General features: G+C 41.6%; 1 protein-coding gene across 1 annotated transcript in view; it reads right to left on the bottom strand.

Moving 5' to 3' along the window:
- PAPPA (pappalysin 1) overlaps positions 1 to 15,194 on the bottom strand; it is a 452,227-nt gene that overhangs the window by 394,488 nt on the left and 42,545 nt on the right. The window contains exons 3-4 of the mRNA XM_039506691.1: positions 8,434 to 8,516; positions 8,250 to 8,316 (exon numbers count right to left, since the gene is read on the bottom strand). The gene's annotated coding sequence lies outside the window, so the exon portion shown is untranslated. The remainder of the gene's footprint in view (positions 1 to 8,249; positions 8,317 to 8,433; positions 8,517 to 15,194) is intronic.

Below are 15,194 nucleotides of genomic sequence, written 5' to 3'. Positions count from 1 at the left end.
GTCCATTTTTAGCCACTTATGATTTATTGACAGAGAACTTGCCTCCAGCAATATTTAAAAAAAATATTCACACCCTATGATCTATTTGGTTTATAAAATCCAAGCCATTTATCAAACCTGCTCAGTGTCAAAGGAGGCTTCTGTCCTCAATGTAAGGTCTCAAGATCTAAAATTAGTGACTTGCATTTCTGAATATCATGCTGTGAATACATTGTGTACCCATCTATAAAAATGAGTGGTCTCATTTCCTTAGATTTACAAGCTGCAAAAACCATGAATAAACTTCAACTTTAAGACTTTTTTGGGAGGGGGGATAGTCTTGGAGCAAACTGGAGATTTGTAACTTGGCAGAGGGGAACACTTCATTTAACCACCACACAGACATTTACTAAATGCTTGAGTTTAAAAGCTCAGAAAGCACAAAGTTTTAAAGTTTAACATTTCAAAGCTGCTTAGATAGATGTTTGAGTGGCTTCCAAATTCTCCTACCAAGGCTGGTCACTGAGCGTGCAGAAGCTTCATAAATTCTCCACTCTCCCAGATGGTGAGTTACCATAGCAAATGATGTGGGAGCGCTGGCTGGTGTGGTAGGATTTACTGCACTAACTCCACTTTCAGTCAAGAGTCAGAAAAGGGAACAGAGTATATGGACTTATGGGAAGTTACAGCCTCTCTTTGTACTCAGCTGACTGCACCATGGTCCTTGACAGTCTGGTAGATGCAAAGATTGCACAGCTTGTCCTAGCAGTGGTCACACTAATTATTCACACTACAGTAGTACCTAGAGGCCACAACTGAAGTCAGGGCCCTATTGTGCGAGGCACTGTATGTATACATACTAGGAGATGACCCCTACCTTGAAGGGATTTAGGTAGAAGAACAGAAGTATCGTTACCCATATTTTATGGGGGAGAATTGAAGCACAGAGAGATGAAGTGACTTTACAAGGTCACACAACAAGTCAGTGGTAGAACCAGAAATTGAACCCAGGTGTTTTGAGTCCTAGGCATGGGCCCTAACCGCACCACCACCCTTCATCTCCTGTAAAGGAGGGGAAAAGAGAAGCACTCAAATTTCTGCAGGCAAGAGACATAACTTCCAGGAAAATATTATACATACAGGAAAGACTTGATATGGTATGGATTTGCCTTTCTTGGAGACTTCCCAAAGCCCTGCTGTTTGAGATTCCACAGACTGATTTCATGGCATTTTCACACTCCAGTTAATTATCTAAATTTATTTAGCTTACGATCTGTTTAATCTCTTCCATATAAGCCATAGCAGCATGCAGCAGGCCTGATGCAGAGGCCATTGCCATGAATGGGTGTCTTTCCATTGACGGCATTAGGCTTTAGATCAGGATCCTGGTGCTTGAGCTCTGCTAGTCGACCCCTGCCCCAGATAGCCGGGGAAACACCGAACATATGTCACTGGGGAACTCCTTTTGCATGCCGGAGTAGAGCAAACATGCTGGGCCTCAAATTAAGTGAGTAGGCAGCCACTGCTAACATGGTCAGTTCAGCAGCAGTACAAATAAACTGACCTTGCTTGGAAGTGAGATCACAGGCAATTTATCCTTGCCTAAAATCCTACAAGAAAACAGTGTTTTAGGTTGTTGATTTTCTTCCCTCTCTCATTTCTCATCTCTCTCTCTCTTTATTTCCATTTGCTTTCTACCACACCATGACTGATCTTTCCTACGGCCTGGAGGACTGGAGTCAAGAGGGATCAAAGACCCTACACAGAACTTGTTAGAATCTGCCCCAACCTACATGGAAATATAACATTCCAAGGAAACATTTTCCATCCTCAGATGTAAATAATAAAGACATAGAACTTGTGCAGCTCATTCGTAAGTCATTATATTCCCTTAAATCTCACCACCACCACCACACCCTGCCCTAAGCCACTCCCAAAATCTAAAAGAGAATTTTGCTTTTCAGATATTGGTAAGTCATAGAATCACAGAAATGTAGGACTGGAAGGGAACTCTATAGGTCATCTAGTCCAGTCCTGTGCACTGAGGCAGGACTAAGTATTATCTAGACGCTCTTGGACAGAATGATCCAAACTCCAGTTCCCCGTTCGCTGCATAAAATTTTTCAACAGCCAAATTCAAAACACTGGCTAAGTATGGCCTGCTACTTTTGCCATTGAGTCAACTGGAGATTTGTCATTGATTTTAATGGAAGCAACATCTAGTCTTAGGCCCAGTCTACAATGAGTCGGATGTAGCTGTGCCAACTAACCCACAGGGCAGATGCCGCTATGTCAACAGAAGAATGCTTCCATGGACCTACGTAACATCATTTGGGGAGATGGTCTTCCTACACAGATTAAAAAAAAAACCTTTTGTTGGTGTAGACTGGGTCTACATTATAGGGTTATGCCAGCATAGCAACAGTGACACAGGCAATTTAGGAGTTTAAGTCTAAGTCAGTTAGACCCAGATTATGAAGAGACTCAAGCTCCTAAAGTGCCTACGGCCCAGATCTTCAACGATGCTTGAGTCCCACTGAATGTCAATGAGACTTCAGCTCCTAATCACCCAAGTGATTTTGAAAACAGGATTAAGGTTAGGTCTGCACTAGAAACTTTTGCAATGACCGTTAGGTGTGATTTTTTTAGACATTTTTTGCCTACCAAACCCTTAACAGACTCAGTTATCGCTTTCTGATGGTATTGTTTATTTACCATCAAACTGATAAATGCTATACCATCAAAAGCAATTTTTTGCTGATAAAAACTGAGTCTACACTAGCATGGTCTTGATGATATAGCTATACCTGCGAAATTTTAAGTGTAGAATTGATCGCAGGATTCTACACCGGGCTGTGTGAATAACCGGTTTGTTTGTTTGGTGACAGTTCGGAAAAATTGGTGGGGAAAAGTTATTTCAGGTTGACCAAAAACAAAAATGTTTTGGAAATGTTCAGTGAACCAACCAACTAACAAAACATACATGTTTCAGGTCAAATGAAATGATTCAAACCAAAACAAAAAATGTTTCTCTTTTGTTTCCAAGGTTTTTTTTTTTTAAACTTATTTAACAGTTAAAAATGGAAGGATTTTTTAAAATAAAAAGCTAATTTTGAATCAAAATTTGAATCATTTCATTTAGACAATTTTAAAGGGAAACTTTAATTTTTTATTTCTTCCCTCCTCCCCCAACAATTTGGCAAAAATCAAACATGAATTCATGAAGTGTTTTGGTTGACCAAAATCTACATTTTTTGCTGGAAAAATCCCCCCCCCCCAACTCTATTCCTAACTCTCTTATGTGCTTTTGATTCAGTTTCAGATCTGAACTTCTTGGGGTCGGGGGAGGGAGCGGGAAGCCACCACCACCAGCTGGAAGACTAAGGAAAAGGCTTTCTCATGAGATTTCTGATAGTCCCCGCTTTTGGCCAGGACAGAAATACTGCAGTAAAAAACAATCTCACTCCTGGAATTTTGGCACTTCTGCCTCTAGCCCCAGTCAGAACTTCTCTGTACCTCTCAGCATGTACAAAGTACTCCAGTGATTTTATTGCTAGCCTTGCAATATTTGATATTGTTCCTAAAGCCCCAGCTGCTGGAATCCCGTGATATGAGAATCTTAGTTAAGAAAGAAACCAAGTACTCAGTTACAGAGAAAAGCTTAGAAATGTGAACCCGAGAGGCTCAAAACACAGAAAGCAATTAAAAAACAACCCAAACTATATATTTAAAATCTTATTTTCTTGGGGGAGGCCAACTGTCATTTTTAAACATTTGTTATTTACAGTCCTGGTGCTTGCAGCATCACAATAAAATTTAAGCACTGCCCCCCAGTACAGCCCCCCAGTACAGCCCCATTGGGCTACTGGAAACGATCAATCCCTATATTTAATAATTAATCAAAAATATTATCTAAAACATGAATTGAAGTAAGAGTCTTTACAAAGCATTTGCTAATAGAAATGGTTTGGAACATTTTTCATTAAATTAAAGTTTGCAGAAGTCTGCTGTTTTATTTAACCTAAAATGTTTTGTAGAGATGTGTCAGCTTTGCTGAAGTATTAATTGGGAAAGGTTTTAGGGAACAGTAGAGCTCATCTCTCAAATTCTAGAGCCTGTATATTAGGGTCCTGGCCTGCTGTGTGGGAGACTCCAGTTTGAGTCTCACCTCTGCCTGATTCAGAGTGATTTAAAAAAAGGCACACAACACCCTCTGCTTTTTAACCTAGATCTCCCACATCACAGACCATGTCCCTAGCCTCGTGACTACAGACATGTCCTCCCAACTTGAAAAGCTCAGGTTTTGATCCAGAAAGCCAGACATTTTGACAATTCCATTTTCGCTGAAAGGTTTGAACGGTTGTGTTTCCATTCCAAGGTAGAACAGAAAAATTCCAAAACCTCAAAAGATGCCATGAAACAGAGTTGTCATCCTCTGGCCAGCTCCATCCCCCAATAGCTCTTGTTCCTCTTCCCAAATGAGCTCATGTAGGCTTTGCTCTGAGGTGAAAATGGGGAATCACAGGAAGAAGACGACACTAATTTCTCACTCTACAAACAATTTCTGTTGGCGGATTTTCTGGAGAAGGACACGGTATTAAGGCCAAGGTTAAACATGTAGTGGTATGGTATGACACCACCACCTGTTTTCTAGAATCTCAGCTTTCATTGAAAAATAAAAAAAGTGAATCCCAACCTCAAAGCCAATAGGAGTTTTGCCTTGGATTTCAGCGGGGCCAGGATCTCACCCTAGGTCTCTAGCTGTGATAGGTGTGAAGAAAGCCTTGATAATGCAAAGTGAATGTCATGGAATCAACCATGTCTATTTGGATTTGCAGTGTGGTGTAGTATCCAGCATCCTTGTCATAAAGAGCATGCAATCCAGCAACTGAGCTGTGCAACATCTACTGAAAGTTTCAAATGCTTTGTCTTTTAAAGGTTGGGACCTAAATAGACTTCTACATAAATAAGAGAACATGCCAGTAGAAAGGCAGCAATCTCTAAGATATTTGGCTTGTCAGTGCATCTTAGGTTGGCAGCTGCCACCCCATATATGTTTTGGCACTCTAGAAAACCACACAGAAAAATCATGGCATCGTCTTTTTCTACGTGCAAAGCTGAAGCAAGGGAAAACAAATGAGAATTTAAAAAAAGGCAATAATCTTACCTTGACAATGATAGGAAACCTTTTCTAATGGAACCACATCCAAAGTCACGGAGCTATTGCCAGGATATAAATGTTCTGGTTGATTTCTCTGTCAAAGTCATGACAATATCAAAGCACAATAGGAAAACTCTCATTCACATTTGTTGAGCATTAGACCTGGAACAACTATTTGCAGGAAATAAGTTCAGAGTTCTTGTGCGCACCTTCGAGACCCTTCACAACTCTGCCCCTCTTGACCTGCTTATTCTAGTCTGCATGGGCTAGATTCGCTGATCTGCTGCAGCATTAAGTGGCCTTAAGCTATATGAAGATTTCCAGCGGAAGTTTCCCCCATGTAAGGGGGAACCTGTACTATCCCGGATCCTCCACTAGTAGAAGCTCTTTTATAGATTTTACAGCAAAGGCAGAAGTTAAAGTAGGAAGTTTGAGCAGCCAGGGACCATCGGGGTGGGAAGCAAAGGATGAGGGAGCTGCAGTTGGCTCTGTACACTTGGACAGAGTAGAGAATCAAGGTCCTTTGGTCTGTCTAGACCAAGTAAAAGATGCTTTTAAAAATGTAGTTAGGTAAGTAAATGTAGCTAACATGATACGAAACATGCCTTGACACCTAGCATAGACAGTTGTAAGCACCTAGACACCTAGCACCTAGCATAGACAGTTAGTTGGTCGTGTTGTAAAGTCTCTGACTTTCATTTTAACCCTACCCCCATCCACTGAAGGATGAACACTTCCAGAACATGTGTAAACCCAGTTCCCTTTTAATCCAAAGAGAACACACAGCAATGAAAAGAACGAAAGGAAATAGTAGGGTTAAAAATCAGCCACTGGGCAGCGCCCCATTTAGTTTCATGAATGTCTTAGAAACACTGGAAAAGACAGAGACAAAATAAGAGTCCTGGCAATCTTTAGAAACCAATTTGGTGCAGATATGTTATAAGATCTTTTGTCCAAGGTATCGAGCAGTATTAGTCTATGCAATGCTGACATTGGGCTAAGTACTTTACATCAAGAAGACACAGTCCCTGCCCCAACTAACACACAATCCTAGGACAGACGGGGAAGTAGAACAATAAGAGATTTGGAGAAGGGACTTAACTGTAGAGAGGATAAAATCCCTACAGATGAGTTGAGGCAGGCTGGACCACGCATTGGGAACCATTTGGAAGGAGGAAAAAAATTATATTAAATTGTATTATACATCAGATGAAGTTGGAAACATTCCAACGGTGAAAACAAAGCATCAAGTTAAAGAAAGAATAATTCAGGCACTTAGGGGTCAGGGCTTTAAATAGATGACAGGTAGAGCTGGTAGAAAGACGGAAGAAATTCTGAAAATTCAAAGTGCTTCCATTTTGTAGGGGTCAAAATGGATTCATGTTTGGTATTTTTGCTAAGTTTTTTGCAATATTTTAATCAAAATTTCCTCGAAATTTCTCATTTATCAAGTGCCAGATTTTCTTATTGAAAAAAACAAACAAAAAAACAAAACAAAAAACCCACACACAAACACAGACTTTTGGTAACCAAAACCATTCTATGATGATTATGAAACTGTTTTTGATAAAGGTTCCAATTAAAAATGTAGACGTCGTCACACACACAAAATGGAATATATTGATCACCTTGACATTTTTTCCTAGCATGTTTATTTTCTAAAAATGTGTCATTCCTGACAAAAAAAAAATCCTGTGTGAGAGAGAGAATTATTTCAACCAGTGCTAGTGACAGATTTAAGAACTGCTAGTCTAAACCACGTGGCTGAGTCACTAAACCTGCAGGGACAGACACATGGAGAAGAAAGTTAAGGAACACAAGCCATCCCCCTGCCCCAACCTTCCAGAACACTCAGCTCTGCAATATACACAAACTCCTTTTTCCAGCAATATTTCCTCTCCTCCAAGTGAATTTAGAAAGTGACTGAAAAAAATATCTCTCTGTCTGTTATATCACTGTTGCATTGTTAACAAGAGCTAGTGGCTGGAAGTTGAGGCTGAACAAAAGTTAGCCCATAATAGGGTGCTCTAAAAAAGCCCCTCAACCTACAGCTGTTGTCCAGCCAGTTGGAAGGAAGAGGATGGGCTAAAATGAGTGTTTTCCTCAGCTTGTGTGATGCTCACACTGCTTTTTTCATCCTCTGCAGGGTAGGCCTTAACTTTTAATAAATATAAAGTAATAAAGTTATACTTCCAAAGTGGCTTCCATTCCATTCCATGCTAAAGGTGTCGAAGAGCTTTATAAACATCACTACTCAATTAAGCCTCAGGAAGGGAGCGATAAGAAAAAATCCCTCTTTTACAAGTGGAGAAACTGAGGCACCAGGAGGTTAAGTCTCCTGCCTGAGTTCAAACAGCATCAGTGTCAGAACTGGGAAAATAAGCTGGGGTCCCCTGCTTTACCTCTAGATCATACGTCCTCTGAGGTACTTCAGTATGACAAAGCAGGCACTTACAGTGTCACAAGTTATTAGATAACTTATTGAATCAAGGCTCCACATTTTCTGGGTTTGCAGTTCTAGGACATAATACAGTGCCCTCCCTTCCTTTCCAGTCTGTTTTTCCTCTTCCCTCATTGTGTCTCCATCCCTTCTCCAGCCCCCTGCCTGTCCTAAGAAGTCTAAGTAAGGCTCATAGCTGCTAACATTTTGATTACCCCTCCCAGCAAACAAAGAACTAGGATTTCTTTCCCCATGTCCCCTCTGACATTACTGCTGCTCCCTCATCATCCTTCCCACATCAGCATGAACAATTTTGCTCATCGAGCCCCTTTGGACGGTTTCTTGGCTTCACAGACTCACCTAAGGTTTGGGGCCACCCCTCACACCACCAGGTCTAGCGTCCTGCCTTAAAGTCATCCATACCCACCACCTTGGTCACACACACATCTCTAGTTCCATTCTTCCCTCTTCCTGCCCACTCAATCTCCCTTTCTCTGCTCATCATTCCTTACACGCTTTCCCCTTTATTCTCCCTTCCCTTTGTATGACCTTTGTAGCATACTGCAGAATCCATGTGGCTATTATTAACACACATCTAACTTTTGTTTAAGGGGGGGGGGGGAAAGACATGTCAGGGAACTCAGACAGAAAAACAGCAGTCTAACCAACCTCAAAGCCAGCCCAGTCCTCTCTAGCAGCTCTCCAGCTTTTCTCCTCCACAGCTGTCACGTCAAAACTAAATTGGAGACAGGTGCAAACAGCAGGCATTTATTCTCTAATGAACCAATTTGCTAAACATCCAAAGATAATTAATCCAATATTGCTGGGGTAGGGTTTTGTACAAGGCACTTACCTCCACCCAGCTTCAAACGAAGCCCCACTCTCTGCCACTTACAAACAATCTGATCACACTGCATTGCTTCTCCAAATGTATTGCTGAAGTGGAAAAATAAAATCCCACAATTATTGGCTAAGTCAAAAATTACCTGAAATGGGAAGCTGTGATTGTTTTCTTGATTATTTAATTTAAATTAGAAGCTGATGATTAAAATATTTTGACACTACAATATTTGCAAAAACAAAGCGGCTATAGGCAATTAGTTGCTGATGGCAACAAGTTTAAAAAAAAAACCCAAAACCTGAAACAAATGTCCCCCACCTGAGTTTCACCTGCATATGAACAGCCCCCATACATTTTAAAGCAGTATAGTAATGGTAACATTGGCTCCATAAGACAGTACAAAAGACTAGAACAACAATAATCTGTGGGCAGACTATGCCAGATGTGCACAGGCAAAGCCGTATTTAATATGGATAATTTCCTGCAGCACCAGGTTGGGTGCAATAGAGGGTGGGTGTTAGAATACTTTGGACTTTCCCTTCTATTTATTATTATTAATTATTATTATTATTATTACAGTAGCATTTAAAAGTCACAGTTGAGACCGGGGACCTGTCTGTGCTAGCTGCTCTAAACACATTGTAAGAGACCGTTATTCCAAATACCTTATGGGCAAGTCACTTTACATCTCTGCCTCAGTTTCCCATCTATAAATAGGGATAATGATACTGCCCTGTATATAAGAGCTTGACAGAGAAGAGAAGTGACTTGTCTATAGCCACAAAGCAGGTCACTGTCAGAGCCAAGTCTAGAACGCAGGTTTCCTAACCCCTAGTCTAGTGCCCTAACTACTAGACCACATTACCTACACATCTGCTCTGACCCAAACTTTGCAGTCTTCTGTGTTGGATTGTGACTTTGACTGAGCTAAAGTGCTCTTTGCCAGCAGGGCAGCGCCATTACTGCCTGTTGATAACTGGAAACACTGGTCAGTAAAGTAGTCCGTGAAATAAAGATACTAAGTTTGCTAGCTATCCTTTGACATCATGTACCATAGGGACAACACCCTAGAGAAAGTTTCAGAGAAGCTAAGGGTATTCGCAATGGAAGAAGCTTAAAAAAATGGGGCCAGATCCTCAGCTGACAAACTGGCCTAGCTCTACTGATTTCAGATTGACTGCAGTGGCTATTTGAACTAGCTCAAAATTTGGCCCACAGAGTTTAAGTTCAAAAGTTTGGAAACTTATCAAAAAATCTGAACTTCTTGAATCTTCAGGCTGGAAATCTTCCTTGGATAGTCTTTCTTCATCAGACCAGTTAATCATAATGGTTCCTTCTGACCTTAACATTTACATTTGCTACTCATGTTTTTTGGTCAGCCCATAAAAACCATAGCAACAGGCATTCTTGGGTTATCTTGGCACTTGCACTTTTGGTGCTCATTAGAAGCAGAAAGCGCAGAGCGCGTGGACATAAAAAAAGTATTGGAACTTTTTCAAGCATCAGAATGGTTTGCTTCTGATTCAATTCTAGTTTTGGGTGAAGACTTGGTTGACTATTATTAGAGCTGCTCAAACTTTTTTGTTCAAAACTTCTGTTTGACAGAAAATAGCTTTATTTTTTAAGCCAAAACTGAAATATCTGTGGGGAATTTCTGTTTTTAAATGACATTTTTCAGTGTTTTCCATCCAAAAAACCCCCAATTTTTGCCCAACTGGCTTAAATATTTGGTTCACAAAAACGGAAATTTAAAAAAAAAATTGAAATAATTTCCAGGTGTTTGGGTTTTGATTAAAACTCAGGTAAAAACATTTCAGGGGAAAACCATTTTATTTCCTAGCCAGTTCTAGATATGATGCAATCAGTTTGCCCATTCCAGAAAGATCACAATTAACCTTACTTTGAATAGGATCTGATCTCACACTGGTTTGACTCCAGTGGCGGCAGTATGGAATTCTCTGCAGCGTCCCCTTCTGGATCCCTCATTTTGAACCTGTTCTTGTTTCATCACCTCTGTTCCTGTTTCTTCACCTTTTGATACCAACCCCTCACATCTAGCTGATGCCCACATGGGTTGGCACATTTCAGGTACAGTTCTCTGGACAGGGTCCATCATTTCCTTGATTCCTTTTCCGACCAAATTTGATTAAATTTTAAAAATGAAAGCAGTTTTTGACAACAATTTTGGGCTGTCAGCTCTAGATATAATGTCCTTGAATATGGCTCAGTTACTCTATAACAGGGGTCGGCAACCTTTCAGAAGTGGTGTGCCGAGTCTTCATTTATTCACTCTAATTAAAGGTTTCACGTGCCAGTCATACATTTGAAAATTTTTAGAAGGTCTCTTTCTCTAAGTCTATAATATATAACTAAACTATTGTTGTTGTATGTAAAATAAGGTTTTTAAAATATTTAAGAAGCTTCATTTAAAAATTAAATTAAAATGCAGAGCCCCCCGGACAGGTGGCCAGGACCCGGGCAGTGCGAGTGCCACTGAAAATCAGCTCGTGTGTCATAGGTTGCCTACCCCTGCTCTATAACATTGGTGAAATCTTAGAGCATCATGCCAAAGAGCCGTATCTCTGAAAAATACCGTGATGTTTTCTTTTTCTCCCATTGGATTCCACGGGACCTACATCAGGCCAGGGAAGAATTTCTGGAAGAGGGAATGAAAGCTAGATAGAGACAAGGGATTGTGCAGGTACAGGTGTAAGAATGTAATCCAATAATAGGATAAACTTCTCAAAAGTACCTGTGATTTAAGAGACTACGTCCCATTTTCAAAAGTAATTTAGTCACTCAGAGAATATCAGGGTTGGTAGGGACCTCAGGAGGTCATCTAGTCCAACCCCCTGCTCAAAGCAGGCCCAATCCCCAGACAGATTTTTGCCCAGATCCCTAAATGGCCCCTTCAAGGATTGAGCTCACAACACTGGGTTTAGCAGACCAATGCTCAAACCACTGAGCTATCCCTCCCCCCCAGGAGCCTAAGTCTCATTGACTTTCGAGGGGCCCCTAAGTACTTAGGCACTTTTGTATTTTTCTTCTCCATATGCTCATTCTGCTTCATCTGAAACAAAGAAGTGTAGAACTAGAGTACAAACTTTTTCCTATGCCACAGGTCAGACACAACTGGTTATGGTAACACTCATCTGCCATCCATGCTCTGAACTGATTAGTGCTGTGACTGATTGCAATGGGGACGACTTTTTTTTTTCTTCAAATCCAGGTAAACCATGTCTTTTGAACATTACAATGAAGACCCTGGGAACTGAGGGCGATCAGATGTTCAGTGTTAGTTACTAATGTGTGGAGCCAATTAGTTATAGAAGGAACAGCTGCTATGGTTAAAATATTAACCCCCCCCCAACCTTCAAAAAAGCTTGAGAGAGGGAACATATGGAATGGATTTTATCTCCAAAACAGGGATAATATTGACATAGTTTTCCTATGGTTCCTTTTTTTCTTCGAATTCGTTTGCATAACATTTCCTAGAAATATACTCCATATGTGCATCCCCACTGGCTGAACAGCCCAGTTCACTGAGGTTTTGCATGTAATACGAGGAAGCTGACATTTCATTTGGGGAAGGTGATCATGGAAAAGAAATCTACTCTGAGTTAAACATCACTGAGACTCACATTAGGGTCTGTTTTGGTCCAACTAACTAGGTGAGCAGTTTCAAACCATCCAGACAACACACCTTGAGGAGACACAACTGGATCTGGAAAGATCACATTTAGCACAAAACAGACACCTAGATTTGGAAATAGCTTCAGTTAGCATCTGGTGCAGAGCGTCAGATTCTGTTTGCGGGATTGGGCTCGGGAGATGGGTGGGGGAAAATGACACACTCCAGAGAACATGTGTAACATGAGGAGTTAATCCCACATAAGCATTCGCCTTTTGAAAGTATATATTTTTGACAGTTTTGGAGTGTGTACTTATTTCCATAATGTTTGAAAATACACAGATGCTCTCTCTCAGTGTCACAATGTCCTGACTTCTAAGACCCTTTTCATGACACCAAAAATTTCTCCATAGAAACACAGCATGATGTCAGAGCATGTAACAATACAAGAGGTGAAGAGTAAGGCTGTGGGAGCATTCAACTAGCTTTTTCTGGCCTTTTTTTTTTAGTTTGATCTAAGAACATTTTGTACATTCTCTATACAGGGGTGCCTTTTGTATGACGGCAGACTCTGTTTTCTGGACTTTTGGTCCTCTGTAGTCACATGAAACAAGAAACATCACATACAATGAAGCTAGTGATGTGTTATCATCTAAGGTTCCCATGAATTCTATTTCTGTCTTTTATTCACTGAGGCTGCTTTGAGTTACAGTCAAATAGTCATCCACTACAACTTGATACAAAACATTCTGAATTTTCAAGAATGATCTTGGCGTTTTAAAATATCTGTCTTTCTGTGTATCGCCTGCATATACTGAATGGTGGGCATGACAGTGCTCATTAGAATTAAGATTTAAATTACTCTTCCTGTCACCTGCTTTCTCAGCTGTAACCTTGTCAGAAAATTCCAACCCTAGGAACTTGTTTATGCTTGTGTATACATCTGTACACACACTCACAGCAAAATGATTGACCAAGTATTATTTTATCAACTATAATTGGGGAATAACATAGTAAAAGCCTCCTGATAGTTAATTAAATCACTCCGTGTTTTAATATCATGTGCTGCAAAGAGCCGCAGGAGACACATTAAAGAGCTACTTGCAGCTCGAGAGCCTCAGTCTGAATATCGCTGCTGTGTCATAATGCAGATGCAAAAGACGGATGAATTAAGGTTGCACAGGCAGCCTTAATTAGTCCATTTCCTGCCTTTGCAACATTCCCAGTTCCTATTGGTTCCCAGTCCCAATCTTCCTTCCAGGGTCTTCATCCAATCACAGTTACTCTCCCCCTATCCTCTTTTGGTTCCTTACCCTAGTCTCTGCCCAGTTCTCGCCCCATACCTCAGCTCCTTGTCAGACCTGTCTTAACTCCCCCCTCCCCTTCTTGTTCCCCCAGTCCGTCTCAGTCCCAGTCTCCTTGCTCAGCAAGTTCCAATTTTCCCCTTGGCTCCTCATCAGATCTCAGTCTCCCCTCCACCCACTGGGTCACAATCCCCTCACCATTTCCTTCCCCAGGCTTCCAGTCCTAGTCTCCTTTCCCAGAGAAGCCCAGTCTGCCTTGGCTCTCTGTACCAGTTCTTCTCCTTCTGCCAACCTCCAGTCCCCCACAGTTCCTCTCAGTCTCCTCTCTTCACCCTCTCCCTCCAGGTCTGTCAGGCAACTTCTTCCTCCATGCTGCTTCGGCCTAGGGTTAGGGTTATAACCCGGGAGTGACAGAGGCCCAGCTCCCAAGACCCATCACATCCCACAGCAGCAGTTGCAGGGAAAATCCTGTTCAGCCCTGGTCTGGAACATGCTCTTTGAGGAAGGACTCTTTGGGAAATTTAGCTGCTAAAATCTATGTCTCTACTTAGCATATGCAAACTGTGATATTTTTCAGAGGCCAAATTTGGGCAGATTTTCACATGACATAAAAAGGTACAGCCTGAGACAAAGGCCCCCCCCCTCCAAATTTCAAGTCCTTGTTCTAAACGATGGGGGCACTAGAGGTTTTCCACAAAAGGTTGTCAGAAATATTTGACATGGGCAAAAGAACATCTTTTTCCTCTTATCCTCATTCTCAGATACAGCTAAGCCATTTTGTTTGGAATGGTCAATAAATAAATACTGAGCTTGAGGCAGAAATCTGCCATGGAAAATTTCAGCTAAAATGGTTAAAGTTTGGCAAAGTTACAATAAACTGAAAACAGGGTCTTATAATGGGAAATGTTGAGCAACCTTAACATTAAGTGGTGCTACCAGCCTCACCTATAATAAAGCAGAGTAGGTTGGTGTAAGAACTGATGGGACTTGGCCATAGGAAGTTTGAGTTGCCAACACTTCCACATTGGAAGCTCAAGGCTGGGTTTCTGCTGGAGAACCCTGTGAAGCTAGATGCTGCAGGTAGTTCCACCCAGCAGGTCCTGAGTGGTAGCCCCCCAGAGCCCACTCATTGGCTCATGCAGGAATATAAACCAGAAAGCCATCACGGGGACTTGTCTGAATAATGATGCAGACTGCCTGCTTGCTTGAACCTTGGGCTTGTCCACACTGGCTCACTAAATCAGTGCTGCTGCGATCGATGCAGAGGAGTCCATTTAGTGGGTCTGGTGAAGATGTGATAAGTCAACGGGAGAGTGCTCTCCCATTGACTTCTGTACTCCACTTCCCTGAGAGGCAGAAGCTAAGTCATTGGGAGAGCGTCTCCCGCCGACATAGTGTTGTGTAGACACTGTGTTAGGTCGATGTAAGCTGGGGGGGGAGGGAGGAGGATATTTTTTCAGACCTCTGAGTGATGCAACTTACATCGACTTAAGCGGCAGTGTAGACAGGATCCTAGACTCCAACTCCTGAGCTTGGTTCATCCCGGACTTCATTCCTGGCCTCCTGTCTATAACCGGTACCTGATTCAGCTTGACTCTGACTGTGCTACTTGTCTGCTGCCTATAACCTAGTATCCTGACCTGGCTTCACCCTGCTACTCATCCCCTGACCGCAACTTGGTAACTGACTGATGCACACAGGCTGCCCACATCCTGGCTCTGACAGCTGGGTTTTCAAAGGACTCCATGGGGTTGAATCATCCAAGTTTTGATGAAGTTGAGTACATTTTGAGCCCATAATTGCTTTCGGCTTCTTTGAAATTCCCAGTCATAGGGACA

Source organism: Mauremys reevesii, linkage group 19, assembly GCF_016161935.1.
Source record: "Mauremys reevesii isolate NIE-2019 linkage group 19, ASM1616193v1, whole genome shotgun sequence".
NCBI classification, from domain to species: domain Eukaryota; kingdom Metazoa; phylum Chordata; order Testudines; family Geoemydidae; genus Mauremys; species Mauremys reevesii.
This window is presented reverse-complemented; position numbering and strand designations above follow the sequence as displayed.